The sequence below is a fragment of the Pinus tabuliformis genome, chromosome 3_2 (assembly GCF_031772625.1).
Source record: "Pinus tabuliformis cultivar Carrire ecotype Pingquan chromosome 3_2, CPIR1, whole genome shotgun sequence".
In the NCBI taxonomy this organism is placed as follows: Eukaryota; Viridiplantae; Streptophyta; class Pinopsida; order Pinales; family Pinaceae; genus Pinus; species Pinus tabuliformis.
Window position 1 is genome coordinate 988382153 of NC_142302.1, and position 21595 is coordinate 988403747.

Sequence of the window (21595 nt, forward strand, 5' to 3'; positions counted from 1 at the left end):
GATCCGAAGAGTTAATGATACTCGATAGCATTTTGCAAAACAGTCCCGGCAGCACTACTGCTTAACTTCTTGAAGTCAAGCTCCATCGGGGTAGTCACAGGTTTCCAATCCACCATACCAAATCTCTCCAATATCTTCGCCACATATTTTCCTTGAGAAAGGAAAATCTCCCCTGGCTTCTGCCAGACTTCTAGTCCTAGGAAATAGTGCATCAATCCCAGGTCCTTCATCTCAAACTCAAAAGCCAACTCCCTCTCACATTTGCGAATGAGAAGGTCTGCACTTGTCAGAAAGAGGTCATCAACGTACAGCACCAGTATGAGAGGTTTGTCATCTTCAACCTTAAAGTAAAGGTTAGGGTCAGCATCACTCCTAGTGAATCCCAGCTTCATCAAGTAGTTATGGATCCTCTCATACCAAGCTCAAGGTGCTTGCTTTAGCCCATAGAGGGCTTTCTTCAACCTACACACGTGAGATTCCCGATCAAGAATCTCAAATCCTTTGAGTTGTTCCACATAGACTTCCTCTTTAATCGAACCATGCAAGAATGGGTCTTGACATCCATCTGATGTAGGTTCCATCCTTGCGAACCAGCAAGGGCTATGACCGAGCAGATGGTGGTGTATCGAGCAACAGGTGCAAATATCTCGTCATAGTCTATACCTTCCTTCTGACAGAAACCACGAGCGACATAACGAACCTTATACTTTTCTACACTTCCATCAGCTCCATGCTTTATCTTGTAAAGCCATTTCGAAGTGACAATTGTTTTGTCCTGGAGTCTGGGGACCACATCCCAGACATCGTTCTTCATGATGGACTCATATTCCTCAGTCATGGCATCCTTCCATGCTTGATGCTTGACAACTTTGACAAACGATGAAGGCTCATTTTGAATGATCGTGCTCATGAGGGTCAAGTATCCCTAATACCTGGTCGGCTTCTTGCTTTCTCAGAAAGTCCCTCTGGGTGCAATGTGTCCTTCGGCATCATCAAGTGTCCCCCTAAGCCATGAAGGCCGCTTCATAAAAGAGGAAGGCTCTTGCGGAGGGGGATCAATAGGATCCATAGGTTCTTCTACATCAGGCATCATCTCATCTTCCTTTTCCTCTGGTTTCCTAGTGTTAGCTTCTTCGGATTTCCTTAGTATAGGAAGATTGTCAACTTTTCTAAGCGCCATATCTCCGTCAAAGGTGACATCATGGCTAATGTCGATTTCCCATTGACCAGCCACATAAATTCTATAGCCCTTAGTATTTTCGTTATAGCCCATGAAGATTCATTTCTTTCCAGATGCACCCAATTTATTCCTTTTCTCTTTTGGCACATGAAAATATACAAGACTTCCAAAAATTCTAAAATGAGATACATCAAGTTTCTTACCAATGAACATTTCTTCGGGAGTCTTGGATCCCAATGCTTGATGAGGGCATCGGTTTTGCACATATACGACGGTATTCGCAGCTTCGGCCCATAGAAACTTCAAAAGCCTTTGATCATGGAGCATAGCACGGACAGCTTCCACAATCGTACGACTCTTCCTTTCCGCCACACCATTCTGCTCAGGAGTATATAGTGTTGTAGTCTCCCTCTTAATGCCAGCCTCTTGGCAAAAGTCATGGAACTCATTGGATTCATACTCAATCCCATTATCAGTCCTTAAGATCTTGATCTTCTTTTCAGTTTGATTCTCAATCAAGGCTTTGAAGTGATGAAACCAAGAGAACATTTCATCCTTATTTTTCAATAAGTATATCCAATTCTTGCGAGAATAATCATCTGTAAAAGTAAGGTAATATAAATATCCTCCCAAAGAATTCACAGGCATCATACCAGATATGTCGAAGTGAACCAACTACAATATATTAGAGGTCTTGCTATGGCTTGAGGGGAGTGGTCCCCTTTTGAACTTTCCTTCGGCACATCCTGGACATACACCTTCTTGCTCTAATTTGAACTTGGGCATCCCGATCACCATTTGTCTCACATCGGATAGAGTTTTATAATGAAGGTGGGCAAACCTCCGATGCCATAGTTCGGACTGAAGAGATGTGTCACAAGTCATGACACCCAACTTCCTCCGACATGATATAAAGAGTCAACCCGAAACCCAAGAGTGAAAGCATATTTGAAATTCTTTTTCCATACACGTACCTTACCATCGATGAAGGCCACCTTGTAGCCTTTGTCTTCCATTGCCGAAATGGACACCAGGTTCTTTTTGAGATCAGGTACATATAGGACTTCTAGCAAATGAATTGTATTACCCTGATTCAATTGAAGAGAGACATTCCCTACACCTTTCACGGGATATTTGGAGTTGTCCCCAAGAACAATTTCCAGGTTGGTCTCCTTCTCTATCATATTAGAGAGAGCTTCTTTGTAACCAGTGAAGTGCCTTGAGGCACCACTATCAATAAGCCAATTTCCCAGCAAGTCTAAGGGAGAAGTAGTAGAGAGGGCCACTGGAAGATAATATTCATCTTGCTTATTGTTAACAACATTAGATTCATACTTGGAGTTTCTTGCCTTCTTGGAGGGTTGACCACTTCCTTCATTTCAGGGATTCCTCTATCCTTTGCCATTGAACCTGCCCTTCCTTTGATTGTTGTTGGAATTGCCTCGGAAGTGATTTTGATCATCGTCATGAGATGTGTCCTTTCTATCAAGGCACTCACTCTCATAGTGGCCAATTTTGTTGCAAATGTAACATCTACCTGTCCTTCCACCTTTCGGTCTGGCCTTTCCTTTAGATTTTGCCCCGGAATTATTTCTCCTTTTAGCATGAGAGGAGAATGCAGCGAGATCGCCTCTAAGTGCAGGCATTTCCTGCTCTGCCATGCTTGTTTCTTCTTGAATGCATCTCGCCATCAGTTCCTCAAATCCTGGAATTACATTGTTGTTGAGAAGAGTGGTTCTGAATATGTACCATTCAGATGGGAGCCCTCCGAGAGTAGTGATGGTCAGTTCCCTGTCAGGAATGACTTCCCCAATTAATAGGAGATCATTCTTGATCTCGGTGATCCTTAAGAAGTAGGCTTGCATACTCTCATCTTTGCCCTTCTTAATTTCCTTCAGCGTATTCTTAAGGAACAAAACTTGATTTGCATCATTAACTTTAAGTAAGCTTACCAGTATATCGTAGATTTCCTTAGAGGTGGTCAGCTCGGAAACATAGGCCACCAAGCGCCTGCCGATAGAGTCCTGGATGATCCTCTTGGCTTTGACTTCTCCCCTGATCCACTTGTTCCTTGCAGCAACAGATGCATTTGATGGAGGCTGAATGACTCTACCTCTCGCATGGTCCAACACTTCCTGCTCCTCCAATGTCAGATCGAGAGACATCTTCCATCCGTGATAGTCAGACTTCTCATGGAGCTTGTCTTAGGCGGGGAAGTATGATGACGAACCCATGAAGTCTTTAAGATTGCTTCAACAACCTTCGGTGATTGCTCTTGCTCTTGCTTGGTCTTTGTCCTCACCTCAACTCCGATACCATGTTAATTTATGGTATGTTCTATGCTTAGGGCAGTTTACTTCAATTTCTTTTTATTAGCCATTGTTTAGCAATCACATAAACATAAAGTAAAATGCAGATAGAACATTAATGGATCGACAAAAAACAAGCCAAGACAAGAGACACCAGATGTGGCAGCTAGCCAATGACAAACCCCAATGTGAGGAAACCCTTTGATCAATTCTTCTTTAGTCTAATAGTTCGACAGAGAGAAATAGTACAAATACATAAATTTGTGATTTTAAGACAGCAGCAACAAACCCTAACCAGCAAAGTCAAATCTGGTCAAACAAGATTAAATTGACCTTCAATATGCTTTGTCAATATCCTAGTCATCTAGTCCTCCAACATCATGAAGAAGCAGCCCATAAATAGCCCCAAAAACACAGTCAAACTGCAGTCAACTGAAGTCAACCTGCTGCCCCAAACTAGGGCAATCAACATTGATCAAACCAGAGGTCAAATTGCCTTAGTTTGCATGCCAAAAACTGCGGCCTGCCTAGGAATGGCAGCGACACCAAAACCGCACTCCTGAAAAGTCAATGCTTGGTCAACGCTGGTCAAAACGTCTTGTTGCAGCTTCTGCATCCTCCTGCATCCTCCTTCCATGCCCTTCTACGTCCTCCTTCTTCCCACGTGTGAGCTTCTCTTCCTTGTCTGTAAACCCAATCAGCTAAGGAGAGAAGAATGTGTGAGAGATGAGATGAGTGAATAATGACTCAACCTCACTTGTATTTATATGATATGCTGGGCATGTGTGCCACACATTTAGCCGCTGGCCAACCCTGACAATTTGTCAGGGTAAATACAAATAAATTCATATCTCCATAAATACTTGTCAAAATCGGACGATCGTTAGATCAATCCTACACCTCTCGACGAGAGGAATCAAGGAAAAATATCAGCTGCCATAAATAAGATGACCCACATGGAGTTTGGCCCTAGTTGCCAATTTTAACAAAAAGCATGACTCAGATTTTTCCCAACAAAGTTTTCATTAATCCAAACTCACGTGGGCTTTTGTCCTAAGAAAAAGATCCAACTAATCAAATACAGAATACAAATTACCCAAATATAATCCAACAAATCTACCCTAAATTGGTGTTCAATCTTCTCCGCAAATCTAGATCTCCAACCTCTTTACACTCTCTCGAACCCGACACACTGCTCATTATGATGCCTATCTCAATCTTGTGTTGTAGCATGTCTTTCTCTTCTCCCTAGCCTAGCTTTTATAATTTTACATTGAGCTAAATCCCTAACCCTAACCCTAACCCTAATCTCCAAAGTGATTAACGATCAAAGTTAGATCTCACATCACTTGAGATCAATGGCTAAGGTTAAAACATAATCACTAAAATAAATTATTTGTTTTTCGTAAGTTTCTTTTGGTTCAATAAGCCAACTTAATAATATGTACTTTTTCCTAAGATAGACGTAGGCTAAGTTACATTAACAACTTGCTCACACTTGAACAAGTGTTCTAAGCAAAATGTGGGTGACTTCTACACGCCTAGACACAAGGCGTATGCAAAAGAACCTGCCAGAGCTACAAACATCAATACATGTTTTGTCAAGTTTGATGGGGGGAATTCTTGTTGTAGTTGGATGTCATTGTTTTTAGGCCTTTTGGAGAGATATGGATTTATTTCCATCAAACTTCATGTTGTTTTTTGAATTGGTTATGATCAAGGCCCACATTTTATTAGTCTTTTGAGTCAAATATTGAGTACTTACTCTATTCAGAAATATCATTTGACTTCCCTATCTCATCTTCATGGAGAGCTTGTTATTGAGAAATTGTAGGACACTTGTCACCTCTCATCTGAGGAGGAGGAAGATATAGTGGTCAGCTTTCAAGCAATTTGTAGAATTCACCTTTGGATGATTTATGGAGTTGAACAATTGGATTTGTGCCATTTGGAGATATATTTAGACTTGGTCGACTATATTTGTGTTTGTTGTTGCCTAAGATGTACACCTAAGTGTGGGAAAAGTTTTCAACCCCACAAGGTATAGTCTTTAAGGCACAACACTCAAAGAAGGGGCTGCCACCTATTCCCAACTCTTTTCATTTAAGCTCTCTCTTAGGCAAGCTATGGGGGTAGTCCCTAAAGATGATTAGTAAAGGAAAACTTGTTGAAGACAACAAGTTCTAGGAGATCGAATGCCAACGATTGGAAGATGGCTCTGCATGACCGCTGCGGCTTCCATGGAGGCCTCGGGGGCCTTAACCCCGGGGATTGACTGCCTCTGAATCCTCTATGGTAACCCGATGCATTCACCCCCTCTCTATCTAGTTTAACCCATCGCCGCGGTTATCGTTTCGAGTTTTACCGTGAAGCACTTGGTAACCTAGCTCTCGTTTCGCTGCCCATCCGTTGTTCTGCCGACCGTAACTATCGGTTCCCGATGGATTTGGATGTTGTGGACTACAAGGCGGACCCCAACCCCGACCAGGTCATCTGGGCTCACCACCGATCTGGGACAGGCTCTAGTCCCTTTGCTGTCAAAGAACGATCGCTAACAGCTGCCGAGTCCATTCTGTTTCACCCGAGCTCCTGTGATAAACACCCTCCGCCCTCTGTCCACATTGAACATTTGCCTGGGTTACACTATCCTCCGCTCTCCCCTGCGACCCTTAATCTGTTGGGCACATGCCTTCAACCCTCCCCTACTTTCGATGCCCCCTGGTTCACCCTCCTCAGACCTCTTTGCCCTCGTGCGCACCCTCGTCCTCTCGCATTACTCCGACCGGACCCTCTCCCCACTTCACCACTGCTCGTTCCAGTGCAACCCTAGCTCCCGGTAGTATAAACCCTAACTCCCCTATTCGATCTGGGTGCTTTAGTTCCCCTATCCCTAATCCCAAATCCACCCCCCAAACCGTCAACCAGGGTTGCAGGGGTCTGCTCAAGGAACAGCCGACGGCCCGACGCTCAAATAAACCTAAGAAGGGAAGGTGCCTGAAAGCTGTGGAGAGAGACATTAACCTAACCCTTGGCGAGGACATTTCGATGGGAGAAGTTGCAGACACGGCTAAGAAGGTATTGGTCGGACGTGTAAGAGGCAGAAACTACTCAGTGGAACATCTTTGCCTCTGGACCTCGGAAATACGGGGTTCCCTCCTCAAAGAACTTCCCATCATCAGAGTCTTGGCTCATGGCTAGTTTGCCCTTTGGTTTCACAGGGAAGAGTGGATTGGATCCTCTCACGTTTCTGGCACATTGAGCTTGCTCCAGTTCTCCTAAAGAGATGGGATCCCTTATTCGATCCAAAGCACGAACAGATGGGTGCAGGCTCGATTTAGGTTCGTTTGCCTGGCCTCCCAATGCAGTTTTGGACCCCTCCAGTATTCAAGTGAATAGGAGATGCTCTAAGGACATATCTAGAACACGACTAGTCTTTCGAAAAATCTGGAATTATGACAATGGCGAGAATCCTTGTTCATCTAGATACCAGGGAGTGACTAGAGGATAAAATAACCCTTCACTGGAGGCACTTCTCGCGTCGCCAAAATCTGGACTACGAAGGAGTGCCCTTCCGCTACCGAAGACGCCATAAGGTCAAGCATTTGTACAAGGATTGTCCATTACTCTCTACTTCCGCACAGGAGACTGCAAGGGGTATGAAACACCGTCTGTCTAAAGATCTGAATGTGGACGAGCAACCCTCAGGACAAGATCTCCCTAAGGATGCGGATGGAGTCTCAACATAGCAAACTAGTACTCCAAGGGTTCCATCTACATCCCCTACACTGACTCAATCCTGGTTTGCAGTGGAAGCTGCTCCTACATCGGGTAATGATCCTATTACTTGTTCCTATGCTCATCTTTATAATCATGATCATTCATCATTGCACTCTCCTGCAACTCATACTGAATCTTTTCTGAGTCCACATCCCCCCACTAATTGTGGATTTGAGCCTCCTCCCCTATTTTCTCGACCACCCCTCCGTCCTTCCTGCATTTACCCCCCTACCCCTTCCATCTCCCCCCCCCCCCTGCATCAAGTTCCCATTCATACAACCTTCGATCTCGACCTCTGCTTAGCATCCCCCTGCTTGGCCTCAGTATGCCCCCTCAATCTGCAAAATCTAAACCTAGCATAGGTAGACCTTCCAAGCTTGCAAAAGCCATCAAATCTACGGTGGCTGATGTGGCTCAGGGTTGTCAGACCACAATCGAAAGGGCACTTAGAGCAACCGAGCCCCTTGAATCTTTTCCCCTATGATTTGGCTTTCTTTCAGCTATAGGGGATTAGCCAACCCTAAGAAAAAACTAGCTCTTAAGCGTCTCCTGAACCGTTCCCCCTGTGACATTTTACTCCTTCAAGAAACCCTTGGACCCTCCGATCTGATTATAAAAACCCTATATTGAATCTTTTCTGAGTCCACATCCCCCCATTAATTATGGATTTGAGCCTCCTCCCCCTATTTTCTCAACCACCCCTCCGTCCTTCCTGCATTTACCCCCCTACCCCTTCCATCTTCCCCCCCCCTGCATCAAGTTCCCATTCATACAACCTTCGATCTCGACCTCTGCATAGCATCCCCCTGCTTGGCCTCAGTATGCCCCCTCAATCTGCAAAATCTAAACCCATCAGAGGTAGACCTTCCAAGCTTGCAAAAGCCATCAAATCTACGGTGGCTGATGTGGCTCAGGGTTGTCAGACCACCATCAAAAGGGCACTTAGAGAAACCGAGCCCCTTGAATCTGTTCCCCTATGATTTGGCTTTCTTTCAACTATAGGGGATTAGCCAACCCTAAGAAAAAACTAGCTCTTAAGCGTCTCCTGAACCGTTCCCCCTGTGACATTTTACTCCTTCAAGAAACCCTTGGACCCTCCGATCTGATTATAAAAACCCTACATTCATTTCTTCCTGGTTGGCACTTCCAAGGCCTGGATGCAGTGGGCAAATCTAGGGGTCTTGCCATGGGTATAAACCCTAAAACCATCAAAGTGATATCTTCATGGGGTAGCATAGGCTTCTTGGGTATGGATACTCTTGTTGCTGATTTAGGCAAACATATCTGAATCATGAATATCTACGCCCCCAACCAGAATAGACTTGCATTCTGGCACTCCTTTCTGGACAACTCAATGATCAATAGCTCCACCATCATCAGAGGAGACCTAAATTTTTCCATTGGAAATGAGGAATCTTGGGGTCATCACTCACAGATTGACCCTCTCTCAAACCAGCTGAGCTCCCTCCTGGACCTCCATGGGCTTCTCGATGTCTCCATGAACAAGAAAATGCCCACATGGCATAACAGACGTACTAGTGAAGCTGCCCTTGGAAGAAGGTTGGACAGATTTCTTATTCATGAAGAGCTCCTCCGAACCCTAATCCTTTACAGACAATGGGTTGGCTCGGGAGGCATATCGGACCACTCCCCCATATACTTGGAAGTGACCAGTTCTTCCAAGAAACCTTGGGCCCCTTTCAAATTTAATTCATCATACTTAAAAGACCCGGAATATGTCAAATTAGTCTCGGATTACTGGCGAGCACAGCCTCCACTCAGAGATCAAAGAAAGGCAGTTGATTTCTGTAGGCACCAAAATCAGCTCAATAGACTAACCATTGACTGGTCCAAGAGGAAAAAAGAGAGGGATGAATAGTCTCTAGTGGATATTGAAGATTAGCTGGCCTCCTTAACTGATGAAAATGGGCTTGGCTACTTATCCAATGAAACAAAGCTCCGCCTAGTGGATTTGGAATCCCAGAAATCCAAGATCATTTTGGATAGGGAAGAGCTATGGAGGCTCAAAAGCAGAGCAATTTGGCTGCAAGCAGGGGATGGCAATACCAAATTTTTTCACAATTTTGCGAATGGAAGGAAAGCCAATAACACCATCTGGCAGATGCCCATGGAACAAGAGGGATTGGCCACCACTCACTCTCAGCTGGCCCGGCTTAGAACTGCCCATTTCAAAAGTCTATTTAAAGCCCCCACTACCCCCTCTCTGCCTGAAATCATCAATCTGGCTGGTCATCTCCCTAGCTACTTGGATCCGGATGGCATTGATGAACTCATCAAACCTATTTCCATGGGGGAACTCGAAAGCACTCTAAAATGGTTCAAGAGAGACAAAAGCCCTGGCCCGGATGGCTGGCCTGTGGAATTTTATATTGCCTTCCTAGACATTGTTGGTCCGGCCTTGCTTGAAGTAATTGAAGAAAGTCGGACCCTTGGTCGTATATGACCCCCTTAACTCCACTTTCATTGCCCTCATTCCAAAAACCGACTCCCCCTCCTCCTTCCATGACTTTTGTCCTATTTCACTTTGCAATTGCCTTTACAAAATCATAGCCAAGATCATAGCCAACCGCATCAAGCCTATTCTATCTGACCATATCTCTCAAGAACAATTTGCTTTCCTTCACAACAGACATATCCATGAAGCCATTGGCACAGCCCAGGAAGCCCTCCACTCTATCAAATTGAAAAAGCTCAAAGGGATGGCTCTTAAAATAGACTTATCAAAAGCCTTTGATAAAGTAAGCTGGTTGTACCTTAGAATGATTCTCACTCATCTGGGCTTCCCTTTGGAGTTCATTAGTTGGATCATGGGTTGTATTACTTCTATATCTTTTGCAATTCTCATCAATGGGTCAGCCTCTCATCCCTTTCAGGCGGAAAGGGGAATAAGACAAGGTTGTCCACTATCCCCTCTACTATTCCTCCTTGTCATGGAAGGCCTGAGTAAACTGATAGATTTGGAGAAGCAATCTAGGAGACTCAGGGGATTGAAGATCACTGATCATTTTACATTGACCCATCTTCTCTTTGTGGACAACATTCTCATTTTCCTCAAGTGGGAGTGTTCAGGATATCATTACACTAAAAGAGACATTAAAGCTTTTCAGTATTGCTACAGGGATGGAAATCAACAGGGAAAAGTCCACTATATCCTTCTCAGAATGCTCCCAACAGGAAATACAACTCTCACTACAAAATTTTCCCTATCAGGTGTTAGATCTTCAGTCTAGTCTGAAGTACCTGGGTTTTAGACTCAAAGCAGATGGATACAAACTAGCTAATTGGATCTGGCTGATTACAAAGGTGGAGAAAAGAATAAATATCTGGTGTCATCGCTTCCTTTCCAAGGCGGGAAGATTGATACTTATCAAAGCAATATTAGAAGCTACCCCTGTTTTTTGGATGTCGTTGGCATGGATCCCCATGGGGATTCTTAGCAAAATACAAAAAGTTTGCAGTCATTTCCTGTGGAAGGGTCGGAAGGATGGGAAGCCTTTTGCCTGGGTTAAATGGAGCAAAATTGCAATCCCCAAAAAATGGGGAGGATGGGGATTAAAACAGCTTCCAGCCTTTGCACAAGCACTGGCTGCTAAACAGGGGTGGTTACTCCTAAAACAAAAGAGTCTCTGGTCGGAGGTGATTTCCCACAAATATATCTGGCCTAGCTCCATTATTGATTGGATAAGGCATCCCTCTTGGAGCAGAAAAGGTATCTTAGTCATTTGGAGGGCCATACTAAACACCCTGCCCATCATCAAAAGAGGTCTTATCTGGAAAATTGGAAATGGTGCATCAGTGCGCATTGGGGTTGACCCCTGGACAGGCAATGGGAATGTCTATCAACTTCCACCAGAGTTGATCACATTCCTCAACAATATAGGCATCATGTACATTTCGCAACTTGGCGACCACCGAAACACTTCCTTTCTGTCACAAGCCTGGCACTCTGGGGTGGAGTGGAATATCCCAATTCAATGGGATTGGTCGTGGAAAATCTATATACAAGCTCTAATAGAAACCCACGTCTGACTAAATGAAGATGAGGACAAGCTAATTTCGGGTTATTCCAAAAAGGGTCATTACTCTTCCAAGCAAGGATATGACATCATTCAAGCAGAGGCAAAACCGGACAGACTAAAGAGCTGGTGGACTCACCTTTGGAAGTTGAAAGCTCCCCCACGCACTAGATTATTGATGTGGAATATCCTCGAGGATAAAACACCTACAAGAACCAATCTAAGGAAAAGGGCTTACACAGGACCTTCATGGTGTGTACTCTGCCATCAGGAGGAGGAATCGAATCAACACTTATTCCTCACTTGTCCTACGTCAAAGATGCTACGGACGCAAGTACTGCTTTCTCTCAACTTAAACCAAAGCTGACACGACGAAGATATCCCTAGTGCTTGGGACAACTAGTGGGGTGAAGCAAATGATCAAAAGATAAGAAACATGTCGCTCCTGGTCTCTTGGCACATTTGCCTAGGACGCAACAGTACCATATTCCGAGACAGGCTTATAAACTAGGCCCTGATTCCACCTAAAATTTGTGCGGGATATGAGGAACTCCCCACTGAAGAGATCAGCAGCAAACCCAGGATCATTACCCAGGAACAGATTGATAAAACTTGGCCCTGGCCCTATTTTGATGGGGTCGCACAAGCCCAGGGCTGTAGAGGTGGCATAATTTTCCATCTATCAGATACACATTTCTTTCAGATTTGCATGGGCTTGGGCAAAGGCACTAACAATTTCGCAGAGCTGATCTCCCTTCGACATTTGATTTATTTTGCCATCCTCAAACAATGCAGACATATCCGAATATATGGGGACTCCAAAAATGTCATAAATTGGTCCCTGTGGTTTTCTCTAAGAACTATTATGGACGAAATTGTTTTTTTTAAAACACATTTTGATCATATTTCATGCTCTCACATCTACAGGGAACGTAATGAAAATGCGAACAAGCTTTCGAAAGAGGCAATGCATCGTCCTCGAGGAGAATGGCTGATCACTGAACATACACCGGAAAAAGTCTATCAGTACTTTCACAAGTCATACATAGACCAGGAACTTCGGCGGGCAGACAGCCCCTAAGATTTACAGCACTTTTTGTTATTTAACACAGTTATGTAAATGTTGTAATTAGCACTTTTGAGCTTCTGAACAGTTATCACCCTCTGGTGACATTTTGGTTTTGTAATAGCACAGTTTGTACAACACACCCTACTGGGTCTACTTAGTATCTATTTTTGGAACTACTATCAGCTGACTAAGGTCACAGTATTTTCATAAGCTTACAGGCATCTACAGCATGTTATTTCAATAATTAATGAAATTACGATATTTTCTCCCCGGGAAAAAAAACAAGTTCTAGGAGATCAAGGGCAGGGAAATTACCACTCAATATAACTTGATCATAGATTAATGATTGATTAGCTGACACACCAGTACCTTATGAACAATGCTCAAATGAAATTACAATACTTGCAAAATAAAATCAATTATCAAGTTACGAAATAGGCAATGTTGCAAGACAAGCATTAGTAAAAGAGATAGCACAAGATTGAAATATGAGCAATAAGATAGAACTTGCAAGATAAATAAAACTTTTACTTTAAAGAGATGCTCAAACAAGATAGAACAATATTATAGGCCAATGAGCAAGTAATTCAAATGACAAGTACAAGAGAAATATAACGCAATATTGCAAGTAAAATGAAATACTCACAAATAATAAAATGCAAAACAAGGCAATGATAGATAAATGAATGCAAGATTAGACTGTGTGATGCAAGAATCTTGGTTGATTTTAATTAAATGTCTAAACTATGATGAAAATTTCCACTCAATTCCTCAAAACTTGTTAAAGGATGGAGGTGAATTACAAGAAGGATAGGCCGAGGAGTTGCTTAGTCCATCATTAATGATGCCCACCTAGACTCCTTGACAGCCCATGTGCCTTCGTTCCTACAAGGGCTCGACCACAAGAAAATTGTGAGTCGCGTGTTTTAACCTTTTCTCCAAACTCAAATTTATTGAATTGAATAACAATTAGGAAAGTTGGTCCTAGAATTTCTGTTCAACCAAGCTTATGCTTGGAGGTAAATTTTAGAGATGCAAACCTAGATCTAAAGTGCAAATGAGATGCAAATGTCAATGCAATGCTTCAATGAGATACAATTATAACAAGATGCTTCAAAGAAATAAATACCAATCCACTTATGATCAAGATTACTTTAAGCACAAAATTATTATAAGACAATGATCAATGAAGCACATAGAGATTTCTCAATGAATCAAAGCAAATTAGAGAAATGACAATTAGATCAAGTGTTAGAGCAATAACCCAAATGCCTTAATAGAAAAAAGTGCTCTTAAGGATGATTCTTCACTTATAATATGTTTATGTTATCACAACTAAATCAAGTCTAGAATTATATAATGAAGCACAAGTAGATGATGGCAAATGAGATTGTTAATTAAATCTAATTAGAGAAATCTAAAAATTAGAGAGACTACTTCAATCCAAGATACAAGTGAGATGAACACAAGAATTACTCAAATGTGACTAGATCAAATAGCCAATGAAATCAAAAATAACAACTAGATCAAATATTTAACAATGAAGCTTAGATCTAATAATGACAAATTGATGCAACTCAAGGGATTAGATCTAAAATGCAATGAGCATGAAACTAAAACTAATCCAATGAGAGCAAGGAAACAAGTTAGGAATTAGATCTAAAGACTGGGAAAACAATGAAAGGAAATCTAAACTAACAAGACAAAAAATCCTCCCTTTTAAATAAGGATCTGGGATACCATGGGAATAAATCCCAAGCTCCCTCAGGAAACAAGATCTTTTTATTATTAGATATTACAAAGATAGAGACCCTTTTATACAGTGAGAAGGGTCCTATAACCTTGAGGAGACTAACAAATAATAGATCCTTACAACAACAAAGGAGATGCCTCCTCAAGCTACAAAAAACCACAAGGAACAATGAATGATCTCCCACAAGAGACTCGCTCTAAACCCTCAAACGTGTGCAGCCTTCACAAAGATAAAATATAACCTCCAGTAGCTCACGATCTTAGAGATAATGAGCCTCAATAGCTCACAACCAATCAAGAGGAATAGCCAAAAATTAATTTAAATTTTATAAAAAATTATGATTAATTTCCTTATAATTTCAAGGCTCAAACCCTCAAAAAAATTTCACTATTTCTGCAATACGTCCAAGCCAAAAGGAAATTTTTGGTCAAGGAAAAATAACAGCCTCTTAATGCTCTCGGCTTATGAAGAAAAGGGCTCCAAATGACTACGGCTTTCTCAAGAAAATTTTAAATTATATTCCAAACCTTCAAGCCACAGATACTTCACCAATTTCAAAATGAAAGCCTTCAAACCCTCACGGCTAGGGTAGACACAGATGAAGAAAATAAAGAGGGTTTTAATGCCCCACAAGCAAGGGTGATTGATCCTTCAAAAAAATTCGATTTTCTCTTGATGCCCAACCAATTCCCCTGTAAATAAAAAGTAAATGAAATTTCAAAGGGAAAACCCTCCTCCTTTAGCTAGATCTGCGCAAGCGAAAGAGACAAGCAAAAGGTATTAAATTTATATACAAGGGTTAGATCTATATACAAAATTTATTTACAAATCTACAATAGCTAAATCAAAGGAATATGAGTACAACTCTGTTCCTTGATTAGCAAACAATAGCTCTTTAAAATAGCCAAATCTATTCAGTTAAAGCACTATAAAATGAGAGAAATTTGAAGATAAATAAGTTTTTTCTTTGGAGCAAATGGCAAGAAAACTCCCTCAAATTTTCATATGATAAACCTTTGAAAAATCCCAATGTGAGTTCCTCAGCTTCTATGTCTTGAGTAGTTGGTTGGTTCAACCAAGAACATCCCCAAGTGCTCAAGATTTGATCAAATAAAATTTGATTTCTACACACTTAAGGCAAAATTGTTAGATCACGGGGAGTTAGATAACATAATGAAACAAAAGATCTAGAGATACCTACTAGATCAATTAATTCAAAATATTTTTCTAAACCCAAATACTAATGCAAGATATCTTTGCAAATAGTAAATCCACAAATTGGCTGGTGAAATAACAATAATTTAGGTTTGTTATAACCACAAGGATTGGATAGCACAATGACAAGGAATTCTAAGGGTTCAACCAAAAACCCACTAGATCTGCCCAATCTAAAATGTTTCTCCAATCCAAATAATGATGCAAGATAACTATACAACAATGAATCCAAATGGCAAATGGAAATAACAAGTTATAACATTAGTAGAATATGAAGCACAATAGATCAGAATGATATTACCATAAAAGACTGAAGAATAACACCATAGCTTTGCCCCCAAAGACTTTCTTTTATTGCTCAAGAAAATATTACAAATCCAACAAAGCTTAACTTAGACAAGAGCTTGAAATTTTTTGATCTTAGAATGAGGAGCTTTGAGCTCAATTATGGAAAAAAATTGAGAGATCTAGATCTCTCTCTAAGTGAAAATGGCTAGGTCCAGCAAATTGCACAAATTTGACTTGATCCCAAAAGAAAACAGCTAGTTGAAGACTTGATCCACGTACAATTAATCATGATTCATGTCCCTTAATTGAGTTCGATTTCCCTTGATGATGAAGCTGGATTGACCAAAAGTTTCATCCTGGTCCAAAAAGTATTTTTTCCAAATTTTCTTTCTTGAAAATTTTCATTCAACTTAACCAACTTGGACCATCTCATTAAAAAATCAATTTTTCTGGGTAATTAGTTGCTTTTCTGGACCAACGAATTTTTCTGCGGGGATTTTCCTACTTGACAAGATTCCTCAAATTTTTACTTGATTATTTTCTTGGGAAAGTCCAAATCCATTTTTAAATATTTTCACTTGGAGAGAATTTTATTTTTCTCTCATTGACCAATTTTCAGCTTATTCTTTTGCCATTTTTTGCTGGAAAATTAAAAATATGACTCGAGAGAGGTATAAACATATTTTCCCACCCTCAAAGTGTGTCTAGATAGAAAGTTGACGTGTTGGGGTGTAATTTTAAGTACTCATACCCCACTACAACTTCTAAAGTCATTACTTTTTTACATTTTACATCAAATATTACAAAAAAAACCCGTTTAGAGGGGAAATTTTGAAATTAAAAACTGACCCTTAGACACAACCAAATTCTGTGAAACTTTAGACATGATCTATAATGGCAATTTACATCGACTTTATACACTAGGACTCACCTAAGACCTTACCATCAAGCCTCACTCTAGCTTTGGGGGATGTGTGGGAGAAAAACTTAACCAATTATTTAGTGTTTACAAACACAAATAATTAGCTAAGGAAAATTAAAAATATGACTCGAGAGAGGTATAAACATATTTTCCCACCCTCAAAGTGTGTCTAGATAGAAAGTTGACGTGTTGGGGTGTAATTTTAAGTACTCATAACCCCCTACAACTTCTATAGTCATTACTTTTTTACATTTTACATCAAATATTACAAAAAAAACCCGTTTAGAGGGGAAATTTTGAAATTAAAAACTGACCCTTAGACACAACCAAATTCTGTGAAACTTTAGACATGATCTATAATGGCAATTTACATCGACTTTATACACTAGGACTCACCTAAGACCTTACCATCAAGCCTCACTCTAGCTTTGGGGGATGTGTGGGAGAAAAACTTAACCAATTATTTAGTGTTTACAAACACAAATAATTAGCTAAGGAAAAAACTCCATAGGGTGAAAACCCTCTAGCAAAAATCTTAAGCTACCTAAATGTGTTACATGGCTTTATATTCAACATACTAGAATCATTTTTACTTCATGACCCTCTAGGACTGCAGAATTTGGAAAACATGGTGACCAGAAGCTGAAATGATGATAAATCATAAATGAAGTCTGAAAATTCTGACTATAAATATGATAGAATGTTCATAAATATACTATGCTCATGGGTCGTTGACACTTGAGTGGTCAACATCTGGCTCCACGTGGGGACGTGTTTCTTCATGAACAAATGCGAGAATCCAAAATATGCATCCAGACCACACAAATTACATCATGACCCTATAGGGCTGCATAGTTTGGAAAATAACATGGTGACCAGAAGTTGAAATGATGATAAATGAAGTCTTAAAATTCTGACTGCTCTGAATAGATAGAATGTTCAAAAATATACTCTACTCATGGGGTGGTTGACGCTTGAGTGGTCAACAGTGCCATTTGAAGACTTATTTACACTTGGTTGAATGTACGACTTAAGTGTATGACTTGATTACATGACTACAAACATCATTGGTTGATTACAAGACTTTTGGTGATTGTCTGCCCCTTGACTTTTCAAGGTTTTGTAACTTCACTAATTTCAAATTTGTTAAAGGCTTGCTCAACAATCTTACAGAGTATTTTACAATATTAGTTGTGTGTTTTAGATATTGGTTCTCACTATATAAATTATCTGAGATGTTGTAGCCTTTTGTGCAGTTAATTCTTATCACATTTGGCACAAGCCTTTGGATTTGGGCATAGAGTTCGCATCTTTAACATGGGATTTTGTCACATGGGGATGACAGTGTTTTTATATGTTTGAGACATTCTCCTAAGAGAATTTTTCAGAGTGGAATTTTGTAGTTCAAAGTTCACACAGATAGTATAAATTTACAAGGAAAATATTCAAACTTTTTTGGGACTGGTTATTGAACATATGTTTTCTTTTTCTTTTGCTTAAATCCGTCAGAATTTCTACAGCCTTACATCAATGTGTTAGACTTTTTCAGCTGATTCACCTCTCTTTTTACAAGATTAAGATGTCTCAAGCTTTTGTACCTAAGTAGCTTCTCTTCATCTCTCCTTTGCTAAGAGACTTACATGATTTACAAATTTACTCTCATCTGACATTTGGAGTTCACTCTCTCGTTGAACATGTATAGCAGACCAGATCCTGAGATTGGACCATGAGTAGTTTATAGCCTTGTAACATTTCAACACTGTTTTCCAAGGAGTTTTTCATCAGAACCCATAAGGTTCAGAGCATGGGCTTCCAAATTAGGACAAAAGGATGAGTTTAGCTTATTGTCCAAATTTCTCACAAGGTTGATTTTTTAACACACTTATAATTATTGGGACCGGGGAGGTGCAGATTGTTAGCATTTCATGCTACCTCCCGAGTCACAGGGTTTGGTGAATAAAATCCTCTGGATTCAAAATTCGACGAACCTCAATGCAATCCTAACAAATTCATTTGTGTTCGCCGAATTTCATGCTGAACTCGAACCTATGTCAAATCCAAAACCGTATACGAACCAAAGTTGCACGAAACGGGGAAACGGGTACGAGTTTCCGAAACGGGAAGCGATACGAAACGTGACCTCCCCAAATTTTGGAAACAGGGAAACGCGATATATATATATATATATATATTAGGACATTTAAGAAATATGTGCAATCATAAAGCATATATGATACATTCTAATTTATTACATTATGATAAAACTGTCAATTGTCAATGCATAAACTATAAGTATCTAAATTTGCATCACATTTACTCATGAATAATCACATAATGAAAATAGAAATATCCAAAATCAGCCACGAGAAATTTCTAATTTCTTGTCTCGTGCTTGATTGGGAGTCTCCTCCTACATAGTCGAACGACCTTAATATTCTTGATTAAATACAAGCTTCATACCCTAGTACCCTACATTCTCTTGATTATTGGGAGTCTCCCCTGCATAGAGAGCTTGGTTCTCTTGATTAAATACAAGTTCCATAACCTAGTACATGATAAAATCCAATGGAAACATTGCAATCCCCCCAATCCTGAAATCCCGAAAAAACAGATAAGTCTGCTGGATTTTGAGTGAGATCTAAAATTCTACTTTCTGCATATGAAATCCAATGAGGGCGAAACCACTCTCAAACATCCTGAGTCATTTCATGGTAATGTTAAAAATTTAAGAATTTAACATTACCATGAACTGCATATCAACACTAGGGCAAAAGATCACTTTTATAACTTTAGACAAGCATCTGGAAGCAACTAGAAGTCACTAGGCTAACGTAAGAATAGATTAGAAAACAAATAAAATAAAATAAAAAACAAGTAAATGCTGAAACGTGGGTCATACAGCCCTGAAACGCGTTTCAGGCCATACTGGCCACGTTTCAGTTTCGTGAAACGTGGCAGTACAGCCTGAAACGCGTTTCAAGGCCGTACCAAACGTGTTTCAGCGTTTCGTACCCGTTTCCGTACGGAAACACCCTTCTGCCCCACATTTCCTGCAACATAGATACGAACACAACAACAACAAAAAAAACGTCAAAAAATCAATGAAATTCGAGTCCAGGTTTTTGTGATTTGACATTTTTTCAGTGTTTATAATTATAAAAAAATTAAAGTGGTCACTGGCCACCCTATCACTCCACCGGTCCACCATCAAGTCTCCACTCCTGCACACTTGATCCCTCAGTGGCAACCTGGATGTTGAGTCTCGTGGTGGATCATTTTAATTCCACGTGCCAGTGAAGTCTCCAGACTTGGCACTACAATTCTAAAAGGATTTAAAACCGTTTTATCAGCACGTAATGATAGGCCAAAGATGACTTTGCAAACCATAGGTGGAAGTGATTACCTACTGTGTGTATAAATTATCCCTTTTTTTCAACATTCACACAAAACTTAGTTTTCTGTTAACTAAGGGTGTGCATTAAAAAGAAGTTGATTGCCAAAAATAACGTGTCAGTATCCATTTTATTACAATGAACACTACTTACAAAAAAAAAAAAAAAATTGAAAGGCTTTTATGAATTTGTAATGATTGCTTTAAAATCCAAAAAAGAAAAAGTGGTAGGAAAATACATGAAGTAACCAAATATCTGATTAACAGATTGAGGTGCTCTGAAGTTTGCATGCTGACTTGATTTTTTAATTCCCTTTGCACAACTGGCTCTGAAAGTTTATGGTGATTTTTTTCTTTTTGTGGGGCCTGTCTACATGGTTTATTTGTGAACTGTAGCTAAATATACAATGAGCTAAATATATGAGCCGGCAAACTTTAATTGAAATATATATATATATCGAATTTTATGCCGAATTTTATTGGCAAAATTTTAAGTGTCAAACTTTATTCGAATTTCAAATTCGCAAAACTCGAACACGAACACGAACACAGTGACTTAGGCTACCTCTAATCCAAATCCTACTTGTATTGCCTTTCTATATTGATATCTCAAGGAACATAGGTGTCATATATTAAGTTATTTGTATAATATTAGTGACCTCATCTTCAATTAGGTATCATGTTCCTTGCAAGGTGGTTATAATTGATTGCACTATATAGATTTGTACATGAATCTCAATACAATTAGCTTCAGCCTGGATACTATTGTCATATCTTCTTCGTCTCATATCCGTGCAGCACTGTCTTCGACTTGCCATGTGCATTTTCCTTTTCTTCCACAGAATATATGTTTCCATTAGATCCCATACCTATTAGAATGCATTTCAATTTTCAACTCCAGAAGTATCCAACAACAATAGCTGGTCATAGGTCATGTGTAACATGATGAAAGGGAGGGAATTGAATCATTCCATCAAAGGAACGATTTCTCAAATGACAATTGGGTGTAGGATTTCATAAACATCATCACTTGCTGGCACCTGTGGAATTGGAGGAATGCGCATATCTTCCAAGATTCTAAGGAGCCTCTCCAGGCTATTCTACAGCGTATTCTGGCTTGCCATGATTCCTACCGTTAACATCTTTCTGCTACAACATGTGATCCCATTAGTTTTGCTGTGGGTAGGGACCCTTGAGGTGGCTTTGTCTTCAGATTTTCTTAAAGCAGGATGTAGCTACCGTCTTCCTATTTGTATTTTGGATGGGATTTCCTTTTTGGAACAGTCACTAAAGTTTTGTCTCATCTCCATAAACTTTTGATCCAGGAGATGCTTATATTTTGTCACAGTATTTGTCACTGTTTCTTCACATGTGTTCTTTTGTCAGGCATTTTGTAATGATGATAGGTATTATCTGTTGCCATGGATTTAGTCTTGCATCATTATACAGAGGCCTGGGCATTCAAGCCAATCAGTCTCTTCTGAATATGTATATTTTGACCTTTATATTCTCTTAATATAAAGCTATGTTGTTTTTTTTCTAAAAAAAATACAAACCAAAGGTACACAAAAACATAGAATAGCAGTCTCCCATGGAAATCGAATGTCATAATACTAACGGATATATGTGCAACCCTTGCCATGCTGATAATAGG

General features: G+C 40.1%; 1 protein-coding gene across 1 annotated transcript in view; it reads right to left on the reverse strand.

Moving 5' to 3' along the window:
- The window catches only part of LOC149183930 (uncharacterized), a 79479-nt gene that overhangs the window by 56376 nt on the left and 1508 nt on the right, over window positions 1-21595 (reverse strand). The gene's annotated exons all lie outside the window — the stretch shown is intronic.